The sequence below is a fragment of the Lissotriton helveticus genome, chromosome 1_2 (assembly GCF_964261635.1).
Source record: "Lissotriton helveticus chromosome 1_2, aLisHel1.1, whole genome shotgun sequence".
NCBI classification, from domain to species: Eukaryota; Metazoa; Chordata; class Amphibia; order Caudata; family Salamandridae; genus Lissotriton; species Lissotriton helveticus.
In genome coordinates this window covers 436,528,078-436,551,431 of record NC_136058.1, presented here as the reverse complement: position 1 = coordinate 436,551,431, position 23,354 = coordinate 436,528,078, and the positions used below count along the sequence as shown (strand labels likewise).

At 44.8% G+C, this 23,354-nt stretch overlaps 1 protein-coding gene across 2 annotated transcripts in view; it reads left to right on the top strand.

The window, feature by feature from the left end:
* The first annotated feature begins 8,114 nt into the window (after positions 1–8,114).
* LOC144807661 (uncharacterized) overlaps positions 8,115–23,354 on the top strand; it is a 378,666-nt gene continuing 363,426 nt past the window's right edge. For both annotated transcript variants that reach the window (XM_078673292.1, XM_078673291.1), the window contains exons 1-3: positions 8,115–8,233; positions 8,340–8,427; positions 11,640–11,713. The gene's annotated coding sequence lies outside the window, so the exon portion shown is untranslated. The remainder of the gene's footprint in view (positions 8,234–8,339; positions 8,428–11,639; positions 11,714–23,354) is intronic.

The following is a 23,354-nucleotide window of genomic DNA, read 5'->3' as shown; positions in this document are numbered from 1 at the left end:
AATGGCATCACTTTGAAAGGGAAGAAGGTCGATGTGGTCACTCTTTTCATTATTTTTGTTTTGGCTAACCCGGAGGGCATAAAAATCTGTCAGGATCCATCACTAGACCAGATCTGTATAGCTGAGGCGTTTAACAAGTTACTAATATATCTAAAATCATTTGATACGCCTGCCCTCTACTAGAGATTCCATATCTCATCGATAGTTTGTTAAGAATTGCACGATTGCTTCCTCAAATCTGCGCTAGGCACTCAAGTCATCACCTAGGAATGCTGATCAGATTCACGTGCTGAGGAAAACCTATAAGCTAGCCAGGACAAACAGGCTGAGTCAGCTGAAACTAGAGCAATGGGACAATCTAAAGAAATCTTCTTCCCTTCGAGTTAGCACGGCCTTCTGATAAGTTATCAATACTCCCTTCCTGAATGACAAGAATGGTCCATCCTTAGATACCAATATTGAAGAAGATTCTTGGGCAAAACGCTTTCAGGGTATTTTTCATGGGATAGAGGAATCTACAGGCGCAAATGTTAGCCTTACTATTGATTCACCTATGCGCCTCTTATTTGACATTGATGAAATCAAGCTTGCCCTGACCCAATCTCCTTCTGGCAAAGCACAGGGGCCCGGTGGGGTACCTATGCATGTTTTTCTAGCCAATATCCCTTTTTGGTCTCCTCTATTAACTGTGGCTTTTAACGCCATAGCTGAGAGTGGTCCTCCCCCCCTCCTGGAATAAATCAGTAATCATCCCGGTACACAAAAAAGGGGATGCTTCGGTCACTGCCGATTATCGTCACATTTCTTTGCTCGAAAGCTCAGCCAAACTAATGGGTCAGTTATTGTTAAATAAACTAGAAATATGGGCAGAGGAAAGGGACATCCTCACAGAAGTTCAGTATGGGTTTAGGCAGGGTAGGGGAACATTGGACCAATATCTCAACTTGACTCACAATTGGTAAATACACGAGAGCAAAAAATGCCCACATTTATCTGGCATTCATGGATTTATGTAAGGCCTTCGACTGTGTGGGTCACAGCAAGCAATGGGAAATGTTAAAGGAGATGGGAGTGGAGGAAGCTAATATTAACTTTATTAAGGGGCTATATCTGGATGCTACCGCTGTGGTACGATACAGGAAAAATGGTGAATGCACCAAAACATTTAAAATTGAAAGGGGTGTCAGGCAAGGCTGTATCCTGGCCCCCTTTCTGTTTGCTCTCTATAAAAATAAACAAAATGACGTCCTGATCAAGAGTGCGAAAGATACCCCGCTAGTTCCATCTTCTGCTCTTCCTATCCTCTACGCAGACGATGCTGTCCTGCTGGCAAGGACACGCATGGCATTACAAAAACTAATCACACACTAAACAGATTTTATGCATAACCTAGATCTGCACGTTAATAAAACTAAATCCTACGTCATGGCAATAGGCAGTGACAAAAAGAAGAAAATGAGATATCAATTAGATGGGGAAAAAATGAAGCAGGAACATTGTTTTAATTATTTAGGGGTTGTTTTTGATAACAAAAAACCTTTGGAAGGAGATGATGCAAAATCAAGTTAATTTAATGATTCAAAGTAGCGAAGCCTTATTTGATTTTCCAAAAAACTAGGCCATAAGCCGATACTTGAAATGTCTACTATCTGTATGGCAAAAACACTCCCAATGGCCATGTTCAGAGCAGCAATATGGGGTATCACTGACGTAATACCACCCCAAGTACAAGAAGATAAATTCATAAAAAGACTGTTGTGAATTTCACAATCAAGCAATATTGTTATAAACCATAAAGAAGCTGGTATGCCTTTTATGACAGATGCCATAATATTAGCACCACTTTTTCTCTGGCTATCAGTTTGGAAAAGGGAATCGGTGGGTTTTAACCACAAATTCTTCAAAGATGTCCTGAATTTGGACTATGCCCACAGAATCCCCTGGATATCATATGTCAGAAAAACCCTTATTTCTTTGGGTCTTGGGTTTTTGTATGATACCTACATCTTTGGAAACATTTCCCCAAATCAATACTAAAGGTGATCTTTCCAAATCAAGTCACACAGGATAGGTGGAATACCCACAAAGGGAAACAAACCGTAAAGTTGTATGCATCTATACCGCAGATATTAAATCATTCGCACTCATACCTGCGGATAGTTCAGAATAACCTGCATCGATTCATTCTGACTAGATTCAGACTGAACCGTATTGCATTAATGCTTGGTTATCCAAATAATCAATTGGTTCTTAAGAACTTACTGCCTTGTCCTTGTGACAAAAAGACAGCCCAATCGACTTTACACCTCCTCCTTGCCTGCCCATTATATCTAAAAGAGAGGAAGGTTTTTATTGTCCCGCTTTTAAGAAAACTATCAACGTGAACTGTAGCCTCAGCTCTCTTTTTATTTTAATCATTAGATACCCCATTGGTCTGTTTTGCACTAGCCTCCTTTTTACTGGCTGCTTTAGGAACTCGCGAGGCCTTTAGCACTACTCTTATAGCACCATAAAATTAATTCTCCCACCATCATATTCGGCCTTTTTATATCGTGTGAATGTACTTTTAGATCTAACCTATTTTAAGTGAAGGATATTATTGTGGGCTCAGTATTGTTTTTAAATTTAGAATTTATTGCATATCTAATTTTAATGTATTCTATGATGGCTTTTTATATGTGAACTTTCATGCATTTAATGAAGTGCGAAATAAAGTTGAATGGTGAGGAGTATCACTGGCTTAGACTATAGAAACATTACTCAAAGAGCACTGTTAGTGAACTCTTCTACGGCAACAGATGTTTGAATGTTTTTCATTAAGATTTTAATACATTAACAACTTAAACAACCAGGCAGCACTAAGTACTTTCAGTATTTCAATCATGAATTATTTGTGACAGATGCAATGTAAAATAATATGAAAGTAATCAGATCTAAGGGCTACAGGGTTGGGGGACACACGACAAACTGATGGCAAGTAAGAGTTTACACAGACATTACATCATCAGGGTGGCTCCACCATCGGCCCCACGTTTCTGTGGTGCGCTTTGGGGTTTGTAAAGCAGTTCCTCTGATTTTGCACAAAAATCCATGTCTCTGGTCCATTTACACAGTTCAGAGGCCTCTGCACATCATCAGTGATGGGCCACATCTCTCTTGGTGACCTGCAGGTCAATTGCAACGAAGGCATGGATATGGTGAGGACCCACCTGGGCCCAGATTTGCTAACCTTTGATGCAATGCAATGCAGAAAGACAACTTGCTGTGCTGCGTCAAATGGAGAGAGCAGGAATGCACCATATTTACAAAGACATGGCGCTTTCCTGCTCTCTTTCTGCGCTTGCGCACTGAGTTCTGCCTAGCTCCATCTCAGGCACTCTTGTGCCATGTTGCAAGGGTGCCTGCATTACAGGCAACGTTGTTTTTGTGCAAGAAGTGACATCTTTCTCGAAATCCTCAGAGGCATTTTCTTCTTTCTATGTGTGCTGCAAAATAAAGCATACATAGATAGAAGAAATAACGAGGATAAATAAACATATTTCTCCTTGTTACATCTCTGTTCGGATGACAGCATTTTGACGCATTGCCAGGTTTACTACCCTTAGTAAATCTGGGAATACACTAAAATCCATGGGTGGATGCTTGGGAACGCCCACACTCCACCCATTGAATGCCTTCCCAACACAGCGTAATGAAGGGGACCATTTGTGCTGCCTTGAGTTACTCTGCATTTACTAAGCCACGCAAGATGGTTTTGAGTGGCTTAGTAAATATCACTTCAACCCTCGCGTTGCTTGGCATCACCTTGTGTGATGCAATGGCAATGCAAGGGTTTAGTAAATTTGAAACCAGGTGTCTATCGGCCCCAGTAGGATCATTTTTGGGCGAGTTATATTTTTCGCCCAATGGTGGACACAAAGTTAAAGAGTACAGTGTTCCAGTATCTGGCCTCAAAAGGGCTCAACCAAAGCATATGAAGCCAGCCCCTGCTTGGTAATATCTGATGTCCCCATGTGCCACAGTCTAGCAGGTGTGTAATAAAAACAATGGAGATATTTGAACTGGATTAAGTGCAGGCACGAGGACATGGCAGTCTGGGAAGTCATCCATCTCACCCAGGTCGGCTTCCCATATCCTCCTTAGTGTCATCAATGGGTCTGGGGCATTATTCACTAACACTCGATGCTGATTAGAATTAGCTTTCTGCTCTAGTACACCTTAGGTCACTTTAGCTTTGATGAGATGAAACTCTCCCAGGTTGCGACACCTGATGAGTTAATGCAGGTCTTACCTGAAGATAGAAAAAAATGGGATGTATGACGTTACAACGCAGGCTATTACAACACCTGCCTTTACAACGCGGTTTTACATCACAAACCTTTACAACGCATAGCGCTTAGAGGTGCTGGATAGTGGTAAGTATAATTTTCTATTCCAACTCCAGTCCCCGTGGACACTACGGAAGGTGTTGGATAGAAAATTAAACTTATTCCCTATCCTAGAGCGCCCCCCAGCGCAATGCGTTGTAATGGTTTGCGTTGTAATGACCGCATTGTAATGGTAGTGCGTTGTAATAGTTTCGTTGTAAAGGTTGTTCACCAAAAAAATGGCATAGAAAAGTGTTTAGTGACCTTTTCATAAGATTTAATGTGATTGGTATGCTATATATCTATGATGGTAGACCTTCTAGTGAGGTTCTTCTTGATAAACGCAATTATGCTGCATTACCTGGGGAATCCATGTGCCATGCCAAAGTGGGGTGGCTGATGTGGAAATGGCATCCAATTTGTAAGACCTCAATGCATCATGTTAATAGACTAATGGCGGTTGGGCAGTAGTAGTGGGAAACAGCCATTACAACATGGCTGTAACCACGCAGTACCTTTACCACCCATGCATTACAAGTCATGCACTGTTACCACACATAGCCAATACCACACATTTTTTACAGCGCATATGCCTTTACCACGCATGCCCTTAAAAACAAATTAACGTTGTAAATATATGAATGGTAATGGCATGTATTTTGCACTGGTGGTAAGGGCATATGTTGGTAATGGTGGTAAAGGCACCTGCGTGGTCAAGGCTATCGGCTTTGTTAGAGGAAATGGAGAGCCACTTCTGCTTCCTCTTGACAACCTCGGCCGCACCTCACCTCAGAAGAACTGCCTTGTCATCCTGTGGAGGTAAGGGGGAGTGGGCCTGGGGCAGGGGGGTACGGATTAGGGATTTAGACTGGTGCTGATTTCTTTTTTTATCCTGGAGGGTGTGAAGTCTGGTTTTAGGGCTCATAGTTTGAGTAATTTTAAAAAAGGCTTGGGGCCTGGGAGGGGTCATGCTGGGGTCCAGTTTGGGGTCTTAGGGCAGGAATCGGGTAATTTAAAAAAAATGGATGGGGCCATAGGGGTCGCGTTGGGGTCTAGTTTTAGTTCTCAGGGCAGGGGTCGGGTGAATCTAAAAGAGTCTGGGGGTGTGTTTGGGGTATACTTTTGGGGCCCTGGGCCTGGGGATTGGGGATTTTAACAAGGGCTAGGGGTCGGGGGTTTGTGCTAGGGCTGGTTTGAGGGTTGGGGTCTGTAAAAACCTGTACCATGCATAGGCCTTTAACATGCATGCCTTTATAACAAAATTTGTTGTAAAGGCACGTGTGGTAAAGGCATAATCATTATAAGACATGCATGGTAAAGGCATACGTTGCAACTGAATGCATTGTTCCATCATAAATTCAGTAGTAGAAGGTAGTAGTAAAACACATTCTGAAAAATGGCCTGTAAAAGTCTAGTGCTTTCGGTCTTCACTTTCTTGGTCACTAAGTAGTGGTAAAAGTATTAAATAGCACAAGAAATTGTGATATTCTTCCCTAAATTTGACTGTTTTTCATGAGTTTTTCCAAATCCCTGATACATGTGAGGGCCAAACCCACATGCGTCCCACTACTCGCACAGTAGACACTTGTATGATGTCAGCATCCAAACTCAGGGCCGATCTGGCCGTAGCGGGCACTGGGCAATCCCCCAGTGCGCCACACGTGTGGGGGGCCAGTTTGGGGGCCCTGGGGGCCGTTTTTGCAGCATAGCTGCAAGATCGGCCCAGTAACAAAATCGGCCAAAAACCAGCCCTGGCAAAGAGCTCGGCGGCACCTCCAACAGGAGGGGAGGGGGCAGCCGGCTGAGCACTATGCCAGGCCGGTTTTGGTTCCCAGTCCGGCCCTGTCCAAACTCGAGCAGTTCTCTTCCACTTCAGACTGCAGCCCTGCACACATTTACTGTTTGTTCAGGAAGCAAAATTCAACTGTAAGCATATGTATAAAAAATTGTGTAAATTAATTCCTGGGTGTGCCAGGACTAGTCTTGTTTCTTTAGTGAAAGCGAGATGTGTGATGCATAGGCCCTGCGTATAAAGAAGTAACCAGAGCTAACCGTCCTGCTCTATCTGATCCAGGATAACACAGGAGCATACAACGTGATATGTGAAAACTGGCTTAATCCCAGGTATCTGCGGTTGATTTGAGCAAATACAGGAGCACATTTTCTATGTGTTTTTTTGGAATCCTAGATTGAGAATCACTTAATTAACCCATCAAGCACTTTCATTTTCATAGATCAAGTTAACAATATTAGCCTCTCATCCCTTCCGGTTTTTTTCTTTGCATTTTATGGCTTGCAATCCTGCATTTGTAATAGCAAAAGAAATCTGTAATTTGCAGAATTCAAAGAAAAACACTTTTGCTACTACATGATTTAAAGAAGATATTATTCAAAGAAAACATTTACAGTGAATAAATACATTTTACGTTTCATGTGCACTTAATAATTTTCCTAAAAGCGGATTACAATTGCTAGTTGATTTGTACACTACGGGGCAGATTTATGAAGGCCTTGCGGAGCCGGTGCGTCACTTTATTTGACGCTACGGCGGCGCAAACAATGCGCCCTATTTACAACGTGACGCATCTAGGAGATGCGTCACGTTGTAAAGCCCTGCGCCATAAGGAGGCGTTCCTGCGCAGGGGGGGCGTTCCGGCGCAGGAACGCCTCCTAAAAGTGGCTGAGTGAAATCTATGAGATTTCACTCAGTCACTTTCAGGACAATGCTGCGTCAAAACCCTGCGCCTGCTTGAAGCAGGCGTAGGTCTTGACGCAGCATTGTGGAGATGGGGCACCCCCGAGCCTTGCTGGAGCTGCGTCGCGCTTGCGACGCAGCTCCAGCAATGCGCCACCTTTACGGCACAGATGGGTCACGCATCTGTGCCGTTTTTGCCCCATGGTGCGCCGCATTGTAAATGCGGCGCACCATGGGTGGCGGAGCAGCGGCGCAGGATGACTGGCGCATCCCTGGGGATGCGCCAGTCATCATAAATCTGCCCCTACGTTTCCAACCCGACGCATAAAGGTGCCCAAATGCCCATTTACAAGCATTCCCTTCTCCTGTCTTTTGCTTAGCAGAGAACACTATTTAGTACATGTACCTTTGCAAAAGCTTTTCCTTCTTAAAAAGGGAAGGCCCCTTTTAGTGCCCCATCTTCTGTGCCAGCCCCCATCCCTTGCAATGGTGAGGTGAGAGTTTCTATTGTAGCGCCTGTGGCTGAAGAGCAGGTGTGAGTGGGCGCTGTCCCAGCTCTGCATAACTCTCTTCAGCTGCGGCCTATTTCACAGAGCCATAGCTTCATGAGGAGGGGGTGTAGCCGCCTATGCTGATCCGTGGCCCCTTCCCTCATAAGCATATTTTGTTTCATTTTGTTCTTTTTGCAATCACCCGAAACAGTGGTGGTAAGTAAATGCTGTTCCTAGAAAAATAATAATTTTCAAAACTGTATTTAGGCTGCACAAAATGTAGTATAGCCACTTCGTTTCACTTTAACTAGATAAAGCTCAGAAGCATTCCCAGAATAAATAAACCAGCATGATTTTTGTCCAAAGATTCGGGAGGAGGCATAGAGGCGTGAAAACGAGGTTTGGAACGCGCCACACTGACATGAAAGCGAGTCTTGGGATTCGCTATACTAGCACGAAAGCGAGGCTTGAAAATCGCTCGCAGTGCGAAGCACTTCCGGGTGAACCTAGGAAGCAGCTAAATGAATGCGAAATGCCGCGATAGGCAGAACTAAGGGGCACAGAGGAGGTGCCCCGGAAGTTATTCCACGAAGGGCCACCGAGGGGACAGAAGAATAGATGTAAACATAGAGGGTAAGGCTCCAGCATTGTGGCGGCTTGGGAAAAGGACAGCACTCACGGTAAGGAGGGGAAGCGTCGTGGAAGGAGAGCAATATTAGTCAGATAATGCCAAGGGGAATTAAACGCCCTAACACCAGTATTTCCTCTTGTCTTCCTTCTCCTTAGAGCAAGCACCAACAGCACCCGGAGGGCAAGAGAGATAAATATCACTCAAAGGCAGGGACTCCACGGCCGGCCCAGGCTTTGTGTACAGGTGAGGCATGGCTCCCCCTAGGGATTACCAACAAGTGTGGAGATGTGCAAACAAAACGGCAAACTGAAATGAGCCCCCTTTTTAACAGAAATAGCCTCCAGGTGGCAGTGAATCTGTCTGATAAAGGATTATCCCCGCGGTGCAAATTTAAAAGACTGAGAAGACATCACGCAAATGTGGCTTTAACCCGTTTCTTGCTTCGAACGTTCAGCGCCAGTGCCGTTGGACGCGCGCAGCACTACGGAGGTAGAGCTCCCAATGGCCGACGGCAGCACTGAAGGGGTTAACCGCTTCAGCGCGGCGTGAATTTTCGCGCTGTGCTGAGCGTTCCATTGAGCCTATGGGCTCATGACGGAACGGTTCCGTCATGAGCACAGCTCAACCGACGCTCATGACGGAACCGTTCCGTCATGAGCACCGAAGGGGTTAAAGTAGGTATAGAGTTGATAACAATAGACAAAAGACACTCGGTCTATCTGGTAGTTTATTAAGAATTAGCACTAAAACATATATTTCTCTTTAGATGAGAGCCGGATTTTAAATGATTTTTAATGGATCGAACATATTAATAGTACTGTACTTAAAGAAGCGAATACATCAGAAACACATACACAAGGTGTCGTGAAAGCTAAGGTAATGATTTTCTGTCTGTTTAAAGAACAGCGTTTAGCCCACTTTAAAAAGGAAGGAAAGAATAATAATGAAGTATAACTTACCCTTCGGAAACCCGTAGGTCATGGTCCCAAAATCCAAGACATTGTGGATATTGATGAGAGGAATGACTAACATGAGATAAGGTCACCCACATTTGTTTTACTGTAGTGCCTCCAAAGCATGTTTCCAGTATAAGTTGCAAGATTGTTTCCAATGGTACAGGCAGGTCTTTTCGCCCCCATTACCAAACCCATTTTCCTGCTACCCTGGATCTAGTGAAAGAGCAGATATACGTAGAGGGGACCTTTGGGATGGAACAGCGGGTGACCAATAGATAAAAGGGATACAGCCCATTTATCAGAACGATCGAATCAAATATGGTTGTGACAATATTGTATAAATAAAGATAGGAGACAAGATCCCTTAAGAATGGTTTTCTAGCTAGTGAGGAATGTGTACCCAAGAAATGCGTAGTTGGAATATGTTCATACAACTATGTTTAACAAGCATTGGAAATGCAATAGGTCTCGCATTAGAAAAGTTGGAGCTATTGGTTTTGTAAATGACAATTTTCTTTTGGGGTTGGTCTTGAAAATAGCAAAATTAATATCTTTGTCATTTACAATGCCAATACTTTTAACTTTTTCAAATGCGCCACCTATAGCATTTGTAATGCAACATGTTTTGTATGTACGTGACTTACATGTATTCATATAACAAATACAAATGGCTTTTAATTTTTTTAAATAATTAATACTTAAATAAAAGTTCTTGTAATTTATAATAGCAATAGCTTAAACTATTGTAAATAACTTTTGTGAAGAATATGTTCAGTGTATTTTATTATGACGAAAATGCAAGAACAGAGGTGAAATATTAATTGATTTTACAAATAACAATGGCTTTTAAATTTTTTTCTAATAATTAATACTTAAATGAAAGTAATTGTAATTTATAAAGGCACTAGCTTAAAGTAAATCCAAAAAAACAAGTTATGGGTGAGGCGGTTTTCTGCGAGTTGCTGCTGCCACTCTCTGATAGCAGCCGCAATGTTCTTTATTAATTTTTCCATCGGACCATAAACTGTATGTAAAGGGGTAGAAATAGAGTTGGAGTCTCGACGATTGGGAGGTGCACTGTAGTGGAGTATTCCTTAAATACTGGAGCTGACGAAGTGTGCTCAGTGTACGAAGATAGATGCCCCTTTTGAAAGCTGCTGTAACGCCTGCAATACTACTGCTGGTCCCTAGATGGAGTGTGGTGAGGCGGTTTGCTGCCAGTTGCTGCTGCCACTCTCTGATAGCAGCCGCAATGTTCTTTATTAATTTCTCCATCGGACCATAAACTGTATGTAAAGGGGTAGAAATAGAGTTGGAGTCGCGACGATTGGGAGGTGCACTGTAGTGGAGTATTCCTTAAATACTGGAGCTGACGAAGTGTGCTCAGTGTACGAAGATAGATGCCCCTTTTGAAAGCTGCTGTAACGCCTGCAATACTACTGCTGTTCCCTAGATGGAGTGTTAGGTGGAAAATAGCAGCCACAATAACATTAATTAACGTGAATAAATTACAACCAATACACTTGAAGACGGAGGTCAAGAAAGGGAGGACGAGGGGGCAAACAAAGTCAAGAGCGAGGGAGAGGAAATAAGAAACCCCACCCCTCTGAAATAGAACAATATACAATTGCATGAAATAAATAAATAAATACCCGATTGTTTCTAAGAAGTGCCGGTACTGTCCAAGTAAAAGTATCCGAAGGAGAGCTTCTTACATAACCGAGGGCAGGACAAGAGAGGCGGTGGTGGGGGGAGAGACGGACAGAAGAAGAGAGACCGACATACGAGGAGAGAAGGGGGTATCTTGAGAGAGAGAAAAAAGAAGGGACAGAGTGGGGGACGAATCAGAGGAGCGAGCAAGTTGTATAAATATGAGAGCGAGAAAGAACGAGGGTGAACTATAGAAAGAAAGAGGGCTGACAGACAGATATAGACGGAAAACGAGAGTACGAGTGAAAGGGCGAGAGAGGTAATGAGTGAATGGGAGAGAAGGGAAAATATATAGAAAAAAAGAAAAGAAGACACGGCCGGCCGGCCGTGAAACTGAAAGCACGGCCGGCCGGCCGTGAAAAAGCCATTGATGCAGCAGGGGGTAATTAGGGGAGGAGAATGGCTGGGCTGAGGCAGAGCGCAAAGCCTTTGATGCAGCAGGGGGCGGGGCGGGAAGAGCTGCTGGCGGCACCAAGCTGACGATTTGATGCTGTGCACGCGCATTTTAACTAATTGCGCTTGCGCATTGAGTTAAAATTACACATGCACTGCATCAAATCGCCAGTGTAGGTAAGCTCTGTTTAAGCCCCTATAGTCTCGCTCTGCTCAATGCGCATGCGCATTGACAGGCGAGACCTAAAAAGGAAATGTATAGGAGGAATGTGCACCCAAGATAATGTGCAGTTGGAATATGTCCATACAACTATATTGAATAGGAAATGTATAGAATGGGACAATGTGAGATTGCCTTGTTTTCTAAAACAACTATTTAATTGTGTTTTTCTACAGGAATCAAACTAAAGTGGCAACCTACCAGTGCCTATCAGGGCTCGACAAATCCACAGGACCGCTGGCATTTCGAGGTAAATTTTATGAGGTCGAGCTTTTTTTAGGTCCTACTCGCCTTTTCTGGCGAGTAGGAAAACATACTAGCTCTTGTTCTCCCTCTTTTAAAATGGAGCAAATGTGACAAGATAACAAGATTTAAAGGCCTTTTTATTGCTCACAAACCAAATGAGCAATAAAGATGCCTTTAAATCTTTTTATCTTGTCACGTTTGCTCTGCTTTCAGGGACTTAGGTGAAGTAGGTTACTGTTAGGTCAAGGGGACTTTTAAAGGTACTAGACCTGCAGGACTAGTACCATTGTTCAGATTTTTCGAGCCCTGCCTATAAAAAGAGAGACATATATAACTGTCTTGATAAAGATGAACTATCGTATATAAACCATCGACGCCTCATTGTACACAATCAATGGAAATAGCCTAACCTGTAGATATGAAATATTGAGCATATTTAGGAAAAGCTAAGAAGTATTGTTAACCCTGATGTGTGATTTCATGACAAAAAATAGTGTCTGTCTTTTGTCTCTCCCTGTGGTCTAGTGCCTATTAGTATTTAGCTTGGGCAATTTAGGTGTAGTATTGTTTAGGTTCAAACTTTTTTTAATGGAATAATATTTTTTGCTTGATTGATGAGATACTGTTGGATGTATATGTAATATTACTGCATATGTTTTTAATGGCAATGAATTTTTAGTACTGACTGTTATAATGTTTAGGATGTTGACTTTAACAAAAAATAAAGAAATTATAGTATTTACTTACCTTATAATCAATGGTGTTGGTATTAGGTGTACATTCTAATACATGGGCTGCAATCTGTGTGAAGAGCACACAGATTAGTTTAAGAAAGTTTTTGTCCACCAAGGGATTTTCCTTTTTCTACTGAGATGTAGGTAAGACACCGCTCTAGCAGGCCTTATAGTGCATGATGTTTTATGGATATCTCCTGAGAGGGCATATCTACATGAGCAGATATGCCCCTACAATATCCTTGTCGATTCCTGGATATGCCCCTACAATATCCTTGTCGATTCCTGGATATTGTAAGTGACCATTGAAGCTCTATAGTAAGTACATTGGCTGGACACTCGTCATTACAAGTGCCACAGCTCCATGAAGGAAACACTGAAATATGGGATATTTGGTACCAAACATCTCAGCATAATAAACCTGCACTGATGCAGTGTCCGATTTATTAAAAATTGCACACAGAGTGCACCTTAGAGGGGTCCCCTAAAATCTACCAATCCTTAGTGTGGTCACCAACTGGCCTGAGCCAGCCTGCTACCACCGGACAGTGTTCTGTCCTCATGGGGAGAGTGCCTGCGCACTTTGAGGTCGATAATGCCTTTGTTGGTTGGAGGTGTTCACACCTCCCCCTGGTCAGGAAGAGCCATCTGTGGCAGGTGGGTCAGGAGTGACAAAACTCTTTTGTGTCCTCTGACTTGTGAGGCCAATGAAAGTGAGGGACAAGCCTGTCCCAAGTCTTACTTTGGCCTATGTGTCCTGCTAAAGGGATGTCATGTGCCAGTGTCAGTAGGAAGCCCTTAAACTTCAGAGGTAGAAATGGCCAACCTCCTGGTGACACCAGGCTTGGGGTCTCTATCCTCTGAGTAAAGGAGTCCTTCATCCCAGTAGATCCTGTGGGACCCACTGGCACTCTCATCAGCCTCAGCAGCAACTTGCTGGCTGAGGGGTTCAAGAGAGGGGCAGGTTTGCTGCTCCTGGCTCAGATCTGACCTGAAGGGCCCCCTGTCCCCAAGAACTCAACCTGATCAGATATAAGTTCCTCTGAGACAGTACCTTCACAGGGACCTTCTGAGCCTGGGGGGAAGACACAGCCTTACCCCTCCTGGTCCATTCTTCCAGGATCCAAGGCCTGTTCAGTGGATGTCTGTTTGGCCTGTGACCTAGTCGCAGCAAACACATCTGCAGAGATGCCCAGCATTGCTGCATGAGTCCTTAGGTCTACTTCAGCCCATGCTGAAGATTCTAAATCATTGCCCAATAGGCATTCAAAAGGAAGGTCTGAACTAACCACAATTTTTTTAGCGCCTGTGAACCCTTCCCAGCTGAAATTAACAACTGGCAAGTAATGATCAGCCCTGACATTGTTAACTTTGATCACTTCCTAAATCTCACCAAGTTTGATTTGATTAAGGTCCACCATAGTGACACTGGCACCTGTGTCCCTGTATGCTATGGCCTCCTTACCATTAATCAAAGGCTGCTGCCTGCATTTTCCGAAGTTACTTGGACTGACAAATAAGGTGACCATATTTATTTATATTTATTTATTTTATTTATTTATTTATTCATATATTTATAAAGATCAACATTTATCCCAGGGTATGTCACGGCGCTAAGGGTTACGGTAGTGAGTAGGTGGGTGAGGGCCAGATATCAGTCTTTAGGGAATACGTGTGTTTTGAGTTTTCTCCTGAAGGCGTTGTACTGTTTAGTCAACTTAAGTTCGACTGGGAGCTCGTTCCAAGGCCGTGCTGCCAGATGTGAAAAGGTACGGCCTCCTGTTCTAGACTTATTTATCTTTTTTGTTTCGGCCAGAGCAAGTTGTTGCGATCTTAGTGGTCTAGTGGGAATATAAAAGTGTATTTTGTTCTGAAGGATCATGGGGCCTGTGTCATGGAGTGTCCTGTGAGCATGACCAAGGACCTTGAAGCAGGCTCTTTGACGCATGGGCAGCCAGTGGAGTTGCTTTAGGCAGTCCTTTGCTTAACTGTGTTTGCCTTTGTTGCACACTAGTTTTTCTACAGCATTCTGCAACACCTGTAAACGTTTAAATAGGTAGTCTGGCATGCCCACGAAAAGGACATTGCCATAGTCGAACCTGCTGACTAGCAGGGCCTGTGTGACTGTGTTCCTGCTTTCCAGGGGGATCCACAGGAATAACCTTTTTAGGAGTTTCAGGGTGGTGAAGCTTTTCCCAAATAGAGTTCGTACGTGGGCCTGCATAGATAGTGTGTCGTCAATAGTTACACATGGGTTTTTGGCACAGTGCTTGGGTGTGGGGGCGTCTCCTAAAGAGGAGGGCCATCAGGAAGAGTCCCAGATGTGTTTGGCTTCTCCGAGAAGCAGGATTTCGGTTTTGTCTGCATTTAGCTTTAGGCAGTGGTCTACCATCCAGTCAGCCATTTCGGTAAGGCAGCTAGTAAGTTTAGTTTTGGTGTCTTCATGCCCCTTCCCTATGGTGATTGTAAGTTGTGTATCATCCGCATAGGAGCAAACCCCAAAGCCCAATTTTGTCCCAATTTGTGCCAGAGGTGAGACATAGGCGTTGAACAGCGTGGGGCTGAGGGATGCTCCCTGCGGGAGACCACATTTCAGTTGTTTCTGTTTAGATGAGAAGGCTCCTAGCTGGACCGTTTGGGTTCTGTTGCACAGAAAAGAACTGAGCCATTCAAGGGCTTTTCCATTTATCCCTTTTTCCAGTAGGGGTCCAGTAGGTTGTTGTATTCTAGGTATTTGGATAGCTGTCTATTAATCAGCTCCACCAACACTTTGGAGAGATACAGGAGTTGAGATATGGGTCTGTAGTTGACCGGGTTTGTCACATCTGTACCTGCTTTTTTTAGCAGCGGGGTCACAATCGCTTGTTTCCGGGAGAGTTGCTGCTTCTAGGGAGTTGTTGAAAAGCTGCTTGATAGCTGGGGCGAGGGAGGGTATGATCTGTCTTAACCCTTTCTATGCTGATGACGGAACCGCTCCGTCATCAGCTGCGGTGGCGCTGTGCTGATGACGGAGCGGTTCCGTCATGGCCCGGCCGCCGCGCCTGCGCGGTGCGAATTCCGCGCCTGCGCAGGGCGTTCTATTGAGCAGGCGGGGCCATGACAGATCCGCTCCGTCATGAGCACAGCGCAACCGCGGCTGGTGACGGATTGGTTCCGTCACCAGCATGCGGTCTCCGCGCGGCCGCCCCGCCCCCTTAGCGCTGTGGCGGAATAGCCGCCGCAGCGATGCGGTTAAAATAAAATGTGGGCAGGATTCAAGGGGGGATCCAGATTTGATATCGTTCATGGTTCTGGCAACTTCTGCTTCTGAAATTGGGGTGAAGCTATTTAGTTGGGTGTAATTATTCAAGGGGGGGGTCTGATTTTCCCCTGCTAGTGGGGGCCACTGGGGTGTTTAGGTCCAATGTTGAGTAGATTTTCTCTACTTTATCTGTGAAAAAATTACTCATCAATTTCACAGTTTTCTGTTGAACGGTGCAATGTTTGGGACATGCAGGCGGGTTTACACAGTTCTTTTACGGTTTTATATAGCTCTTTGGTTGAGTTGCTATTTTCGTTGATTCTTTGTGCATAGTGTGTCCTTTTTGCCTTTTTTGTATGGCATGATTGTAAGTTTTGAGAACAGTTTTGTAGATTAACTTTTCAGCATCTAGTCGGGACATTCTCCAGGTGTGTTCCTTGACTGACTGACTGACTGACAGACTGAATTATTTTTAGAGCGCTCTTATGCCGAGGCGTCTTGGCGCTGTGGGACGGAGAGAGAGAAGTTGGAATTAGGGCAGCACAAAAAGCCAGGTCTTCAGTGCCTTTCTAAACTTCGCTATGCTCTTTTCGGAACGAAGCAAGTATGGTAAACTGTTCCAGAGCTTTGGGACTTGATGGGAGAAAGATCTGCCGCCCCAACGGACTCTCCTAGTCCTAGGAATGCACAGTAGATTTTGGGAACTGGATCTGAGTGAACGCTCAGGTATGTACGGGGAAAGGAGATTAGAGAGCTGTTTGGAGGTCTGCCCATAAAGGGATTTGTGGGCCAGGCACATGACCTTGAATTGAATTCTTCTCCTGACCGGAAGCCAATGTAGTTCACTAATTGCTTTAGAAGTGGGATGTCGTTTAGGGAGGTTAAGCAGTACTCTGGCCGCAGCATTTTGAATTGACTGGAGGCGGTTAAGTTGTTTTTCTCCGGCCCCTATGTACAGGGCGTTACAGTAATCTACCCTGGACATGATCAGAGCTGCCACCACTGTCTTCCTCAGGGGGAAAGGGATGTTGGGCAGGATTTTTCGAAGGACCTTAAGTGTAAAGAAACAACCCGATGTGACCTGGTTTATTTGGGCTGTGCAGGAAAGGTCCTTATCCATTATGAAACCGAGGTTTCTGACCTTGTCGGCCGGAGTCGGGCAGGTGCCAGCTTCAGAGGGCCACCATAGATCGTTCCAAATGGAGGGTTTTTGGCCAAACTCGATGACCTCCGTTTTTCCAGTGTTAAGTTTGAGGAAGTGAGCGTTCATCCATAACTTAACATCCGATATACAGTTCCTGAAACTGGTGGCTGTGGCTTCTACTGTGTGCGCCAGTGAGACCACCAGTTGGGTGTCGTCGGCATAAGAGACTAAATGCAGGCCATGGGTTTTTATCAGTGCAGCTAGGGGATTGACATAGAGATTAAAAAGGGTTGGTGACAAAGCCGAACCCTGAGGGACTCCACATGGTAGAAGGAACTCCTTAGAAAGGAGACCATCCCAGTGAATTTGATGAATGCGTGCCTCTAAAAAGGAATGAAGCAATTTTAGGGCGGTATGTGTAATGCCCATCATTGTTAGTCTATTTACAAGGACGTCATGATTAACGGTGTCAAACGCCGCTGTCAGATCCAATAAGATCAGAGCGGCTCTGCCTCCCTTGTCCATGGTTTGACGAATGTCATCAGATGCTATAATCAGAGCAGTTTCCGTTGAGTGACAGGCCCTGAAACCATGTTGTGTGAGGTCTAATAGGTGGCTGTCTTCAAGGTGTTTGGTAAGTTCTTGATTCATTGCAGTTTCAAGAATTTTAGCAGGAAGGGGCAAACACGATATAGGACGGTAATGTTTAGCTTCCTTAGGATCCAGGGTCTCCTTTTTAAGGATGGGCCTGATACACGCCTTCCTCCAACTGCTGGGAAATTGGCCGGAGTTAATTGCAGTGTTAAGGAGGGGAGTTAAGGCTAAGCTGATAGTTTCAGGGACCAAATGTAGGATGTGAGGGGGACATGGGTCTAGCGGTGACTCAGATTTAGTCTGCAGGAGCAAGGTGGCAACCTGATCGTAGCTAAGCTGGGAGAATTTGGGGAATTCTGGAACTGATAGCTGTTGGTCTATTTCATGGGGGACCTCTTCACACGTGGGAAGCAAGCGAAGGTCATCATAGACTGTCTGGACTTTCTGCTGAAAGAATTTTGCTATAGTTTCCACAAAATCTCGGTGAGGCTTAAAAATGGTTTCTCTGCGGCTTTTAGCTAGGTGTGTGATGGTTTTAAATAATTCCTTTGAGGAGTTTGCGGACTCTTGGATTTTCTTTGTATAGAAAGCAGCCTTAGCTTGCTCTATAGCGAGCTTATAATCATGTAGAGTGGCCGTATACTCCTTTCTAGACTGGGAACTGTAGTCATTTCGCCACAGCCTCTCGGCCCTCCTGCATTTCAGTTTTATCAATTTAACCTCAGGGGTGTACCATTGTGAGGTTGCTGAACGAATCTTAGGTTTTTTGGATTCTTCCGGGGCTAGCTTGTCCATTGCCTGTGTGAGCCAGGTGTTAAATTTGCGGGCTCCATCGTTACTGTCCGTGCTAGCTAAAGTGGATAGATCCCTGCTGAGTGTATTTGCTAGGGATGTAGCTTCTAATTTTTTCCATGGACGGGATTTAGTCGGAAGTACAAGGTCCTTTCTCCTTGCATTTGTCAACGTAAATGCAAGGTTGAAGTTTATTACAGCGTGATCGGACCAGGGGAGAGGCGTAGTGGAGGTGATCTGGATGTGGTGGTTATTGGTAAAAATTGAATCTAGCGTATGACCAGCTGTGTGGGTTGGTCCAGCCCTTAGTTGGGTTAGTCCGTAGCTATGGAAGTTATCTATAAGGGTGGTGGTTTCATTGGAGTTATTGTCTTCGAGGTGAAAATTAAAATCTCCCAGAACAGTAAAGGTGGGATGGTCTGATGTGGACTCCAGGAAGGTTAGAAGGGCATTGGTAAATGGACCTCTGGGTCCTGGGGGTCGGTATATCAGAAGTCCGGTAAATATAAGTTGGTTGTTATATTTGACCGAAAAAGATATAGCCTCTGCTTCTAGTCCCGGCTGATGGAGAATGTGTAGTTTAAAGATAGACCGGTGAATGATGGCTACCCCTCTACCAGTGGTTCCCTGTCTGTCCACATGTGCCACAGAGTAATCTGTGGGTACTGCGATGTTCCAGTCTGGCCCAGATGAATCTGTGGCCCACGTTTCAGTCAGGAAGGCCAGATCGATCTCGTTGTTTGAGATGAGGGATTCAATTTCATATTTGTGTTTTGGCATTGACCTGACATTTAGAAGTATGTTTTTTAAGGATTTGATATTCGGTTTAAAACACCAGTGCGGGGGTGGAGCAGGGGGTAGAGAGAAGTTGCCCTGGGTATAGTATTGGGTTCGCTGGATGCGAGATAAGGTATTGTGTAGCCGCACAGTCCGCATTTGCGAGTGTACGGCATGCCTCTGTCAGAGGGTTTAGCCAGATGTTCAAAATCGTTGCGTCTTAGGTTAATAAGCGTTTCTTTGGAGTAGACATGTTTCATATGAGCTAGTGGGTTTTGGGCAGGGGCTAGGGCCCTGGGCGCTGGCCCGGCGCGGACGGGCGCAGACGGGCTTGCCTACTGCGCGCCTTTGGCGCGCTGCCGGCGCGCCCGCTGCACTTCCGGAAGAGCATAGGGCTAAATAGGCTCGTAGGGCTCGTGGGGCGGAAGTCGCGACAGCTAGATCGCGTCCTACTAGTCACGCCACACCTAAGATGGCGGCTAAGTGACAGATGGATTCTTGAGCAACCCTATTATCCCTCCGCTTCAAACGGGACTTCCCGCGGCGGACCAGGGATTAGGGTGTCAGGTAAGACAAACGTACAATTCTGCAATCAATTGTGCGCGTTCGGGTTACAATCAAAATAGTGACAACATGTGCGAGTTAAATTTTAAAACAATGTAAAACGTTGTAGTCACGATTTTACAATTAAAATATTCGCAGTGTTTAGAAAGGCGCTAGCCGCTCTGCTTACTCCGCCTTGATTTTGCATTTCTTTGTACGTGTTTTGATTTCTGAGGTATACCATTTTTCAGAGGTGGTTCTTTTTATGGATTTAGATTTGATTAAGGGGGCACATAAGTTCAAAGTGTGGGTGATCTCCGTGTCTAGATTCAGAGCACCTTTGTTGGTGAGGGGAGTACCTAGGTGTTCTAGGTTGGTGTTTGTTGGCCAGTGGAGTTTAAATGATTCTGGAGTTACCAGTTTCCAAGGTCTGTAAAAGTCGGGTGCAGGTAGAGAAGGTCTAGCGGATAACGCAGGCAGAGCAAATGAAAAGGAGACAAGGGAGTGGTCCGTCCATGTCACGGGTTGAATCTCCTCAATCGAGGTAGTTTCAATGTTGGAGAACAGTAGGTCCAATGTGTGGCCTGCATTATGAGTGGGACCTTGGATCCATTGTTTAAATTGGAGAATTTGCATGTCATTGTTTAGATGTGTGGCAGCTAAGCTGTCTGGTTTGTCGAAGTGAATGTTAAAATCTCCGATCCCCAGAAAGTTTTTGTATTTGAGACAGACAGGGAATAGTTGTGTGAGCAGCTTCGCGCTGAAGTCTGCATGATATCCGGGGGGATTATACATCACTGCTCCTCCTAATAGGGTGTGATTACCCTTAGCTACTTGGAATGCTAGTAATTCGTGCTCATCAAGCTGGGCTACTGTGAGTGGGAGGCAGTTGATGTTGTTCCTAAATATTATTGCAAGTCCCCCTCCTCTTTTCCCTTGCTTATCTTGACATATGATTTTATATTTCGGAGGGGGGAATGCGTTGGCTATATCAGGGCAGTTGTTCTCATCTAGCCAGGTTTCAGTTATAAACACTAAGTTGGGGTTCATTTCGTTAATAATGTTCCAGATCTCCTCGGAGTTTTTGTGGAGGGATCTGAACTATAGGCATTTGGTTCTTAGGCCGCTATTCACCGTTTTGGGTGTGGATTCTATGTGTGCTAGGCTGCACCATTTGCATTTTAAGCATGTGAATGGTCCTTTGATGTTTTCAGGAGAAGCTCTAAAGCATTCTTCGTGGTTGCTTGGGGCATGCCTGTTGAGGTCAGTGAGGAACATCTGTGGAATAGGTTTGCGAGTATCGCAGGTCCGTGCTGCGAGTAGCAGGGGTCCTGGCCCCTGGCCCCGGTCAGGAGCGGATGGGCGCAGACGGGCTTGCCACCATCACAGACAAGTACAGCCCGTGCTGGAGTTCTGGCTAAGACAGAACCCACCTCGGAGCCCAAGGTTAACCCTACTATTGCCTTGTTCCCTGTACCACCACTTGTACCTGTGCTAGGTGGTGAAGTTACCTTAGGGGCAGTGGTAATAGGTGGAGTTGAATCCTTGGCTTTTGGACAATTGACATCTTTTGTCCAATGGGTCTTTTCTTTACATAAATAGCACCAAGGTTTATTTTTGCCTTTACCTTTGTTAGACTGTGATACCTCTCCCCCCTAGATTTAGGTTTATGGGGCCCCAATGAAGACTTCAGATCTTTACCTTTCTCCAAACCCCCATCCGGAGTCTTGGAATCTTGCTTCTTTTGGTCACCACCAGTGTTCTGGGTTTTCTGCTTCACCCTGGTTCTGACCCACTTATATGCCTTCTTTCCCAATTCTTGGGGAGAAGTCAAATCTGAGTCAACCAGGTACTGATGCAATAACGAACTTTGGCAATTATTAAGTATCTTCTCCCTCATAATTTATTATACAATCCTACAAAATCATGCTGCCAAGCAACCAGCCTTACAGAGCCTTAATAGCACTGTTCACAAAGTCCACCCAGGCCTGAGTCTGTGCCTTCTGGGTGTCTCTGAACTTAATCTTGTATTGCTCAGTGGTTAAGCCAAACCCATCAATGAGAGCACTCTTCAGAACTGAATAATTGTCAGCATCTTCTTGTCTAACAGTGAGGGGCTTATCTCTATTGTCAGCAAAGGAGAGCCGCGAGATAGCTGCCCACTGCTCTTGAGGGACCCTCTGTACTTTACATGCCCTCTCTAAAGCAGGTCTCCATTTGTGGATGTCATCCCCAACATGGTAGAGAGGGACAATCTTGCTCAGGTTCCTGTTGTCAAATTAATGTTTCTTAACTCTAGGGATACTGTTGCTGCCACCATGGGACTCTAGTCCCAACTTTTTTTCTAGCTCTCTAGACTTCCAGGGACTTTTTGTCAAGTGCAGTTGCTCTTGCCTGACTCTAAACCTAGCTTTCTCAAGCTCAAGTAACTGTTATTCTCTATCTAAAGAGTGATCCCTTTAGCTGGATACAGAGGTCCCTACTGAGTGCCATGAGCGATCTCATTCTGCAAATGGGGATCTAGATCTCCTTGGTAAACTCTGCTCTCTTCCGGGAGGGGTGAAGATTGGCTCCCCTGAGCCATCTCCCTGATCCTCTGGAATATCTGAACAGTCCAGGTGGGAACCTTCAGGTTCCTCCTGCCAGGGTTTGAGTCTAAGTCATAAAAGGTGTCACCTCCTGACATGTCCTCATTCCTTGACCCACCCACTCTCTCCAGCTCATCTGACCCAGGGGTCTTCCTAAGGTCATTTATGAGTAACACCTCAGTCAGGCGTTGAGTGTTGGCTGCTCGCCCTGTCTTCAGCTTTCTAGAGGCACACAGGGCTTTCAATTCCTGGAATGAAAGCTCACGGTATCTAGAGGGCAGAGAGCCACTGGTTTCTCCTTTAGTAAACATACTAAGTGTGGTGTGGTGTGTGCACCTACCTAACCTAATGGGAAACTAAACTCTCTTAGGTTGGGGAAAGGTGTGCTAAACCCTTGACTTCTCAACCCCAAGTTCAGTAGAACTTACTTATCCAAGCTAGCATTATAGGTACCGAGTACTTGTGGTTTTCCAGTTAATCAATACAAAGATGTATGTGGTAAAATAATGCAGGGGTGAATCCAACGGCTGCACACCAATGTGAGAAGTTGGTCTGGTATATGCTGTCCACTAGTTAAAGTGGGCACCTTGCTCCAGTCCAAACATCCCTTATGATAATTAGGTTAATGATAACCTTAGAAAGCTATCCAAGTGGTATCTGTGGAGAGCACCTGTTAGGATTAGTCTTGAAGGAATGTTAAGCAGCTTGTTTTACCAGAATGCAACCTTATAGTATTGGTTGAATGAAAGGTAAACCACACAGTAGTTATAAAAATATGTATTTATTAATATAACACTCTCTAGTATCCTCTATTTGAGGATACAACACACAGCACGCAATACTTTAGCAATTAAACAATCATAAGTAGCACAATACACAGTGGGCTCCAGGGGAAGACCAAACCATATACTAAAATAGTGGAATAAGAACCACGACTTGAGTCAAGACAATGTCTAGGGGGTGTAGAATCGCACAACCCCAAGGAACGACCCAAGGTGAGTACATAGTAACCCCACGGAGGACGCGTGCTCCGTACAACTCTATGGGAGAGTTGCGGTTGAATTTTTAAAGATTAAGGACCCTTCCCAGTGGATTACGAAGAAGCCCTTTGGAACTTAGAATGTTGGAGAGACGTGGATACCGTAGTACCAGTGTTACCTATCCCAGGGAAGCTGGGTGCATAGGGCTGAAGTGGTGTCGGAAAACGATGTCGTTCTCAATGGGAGACTTCA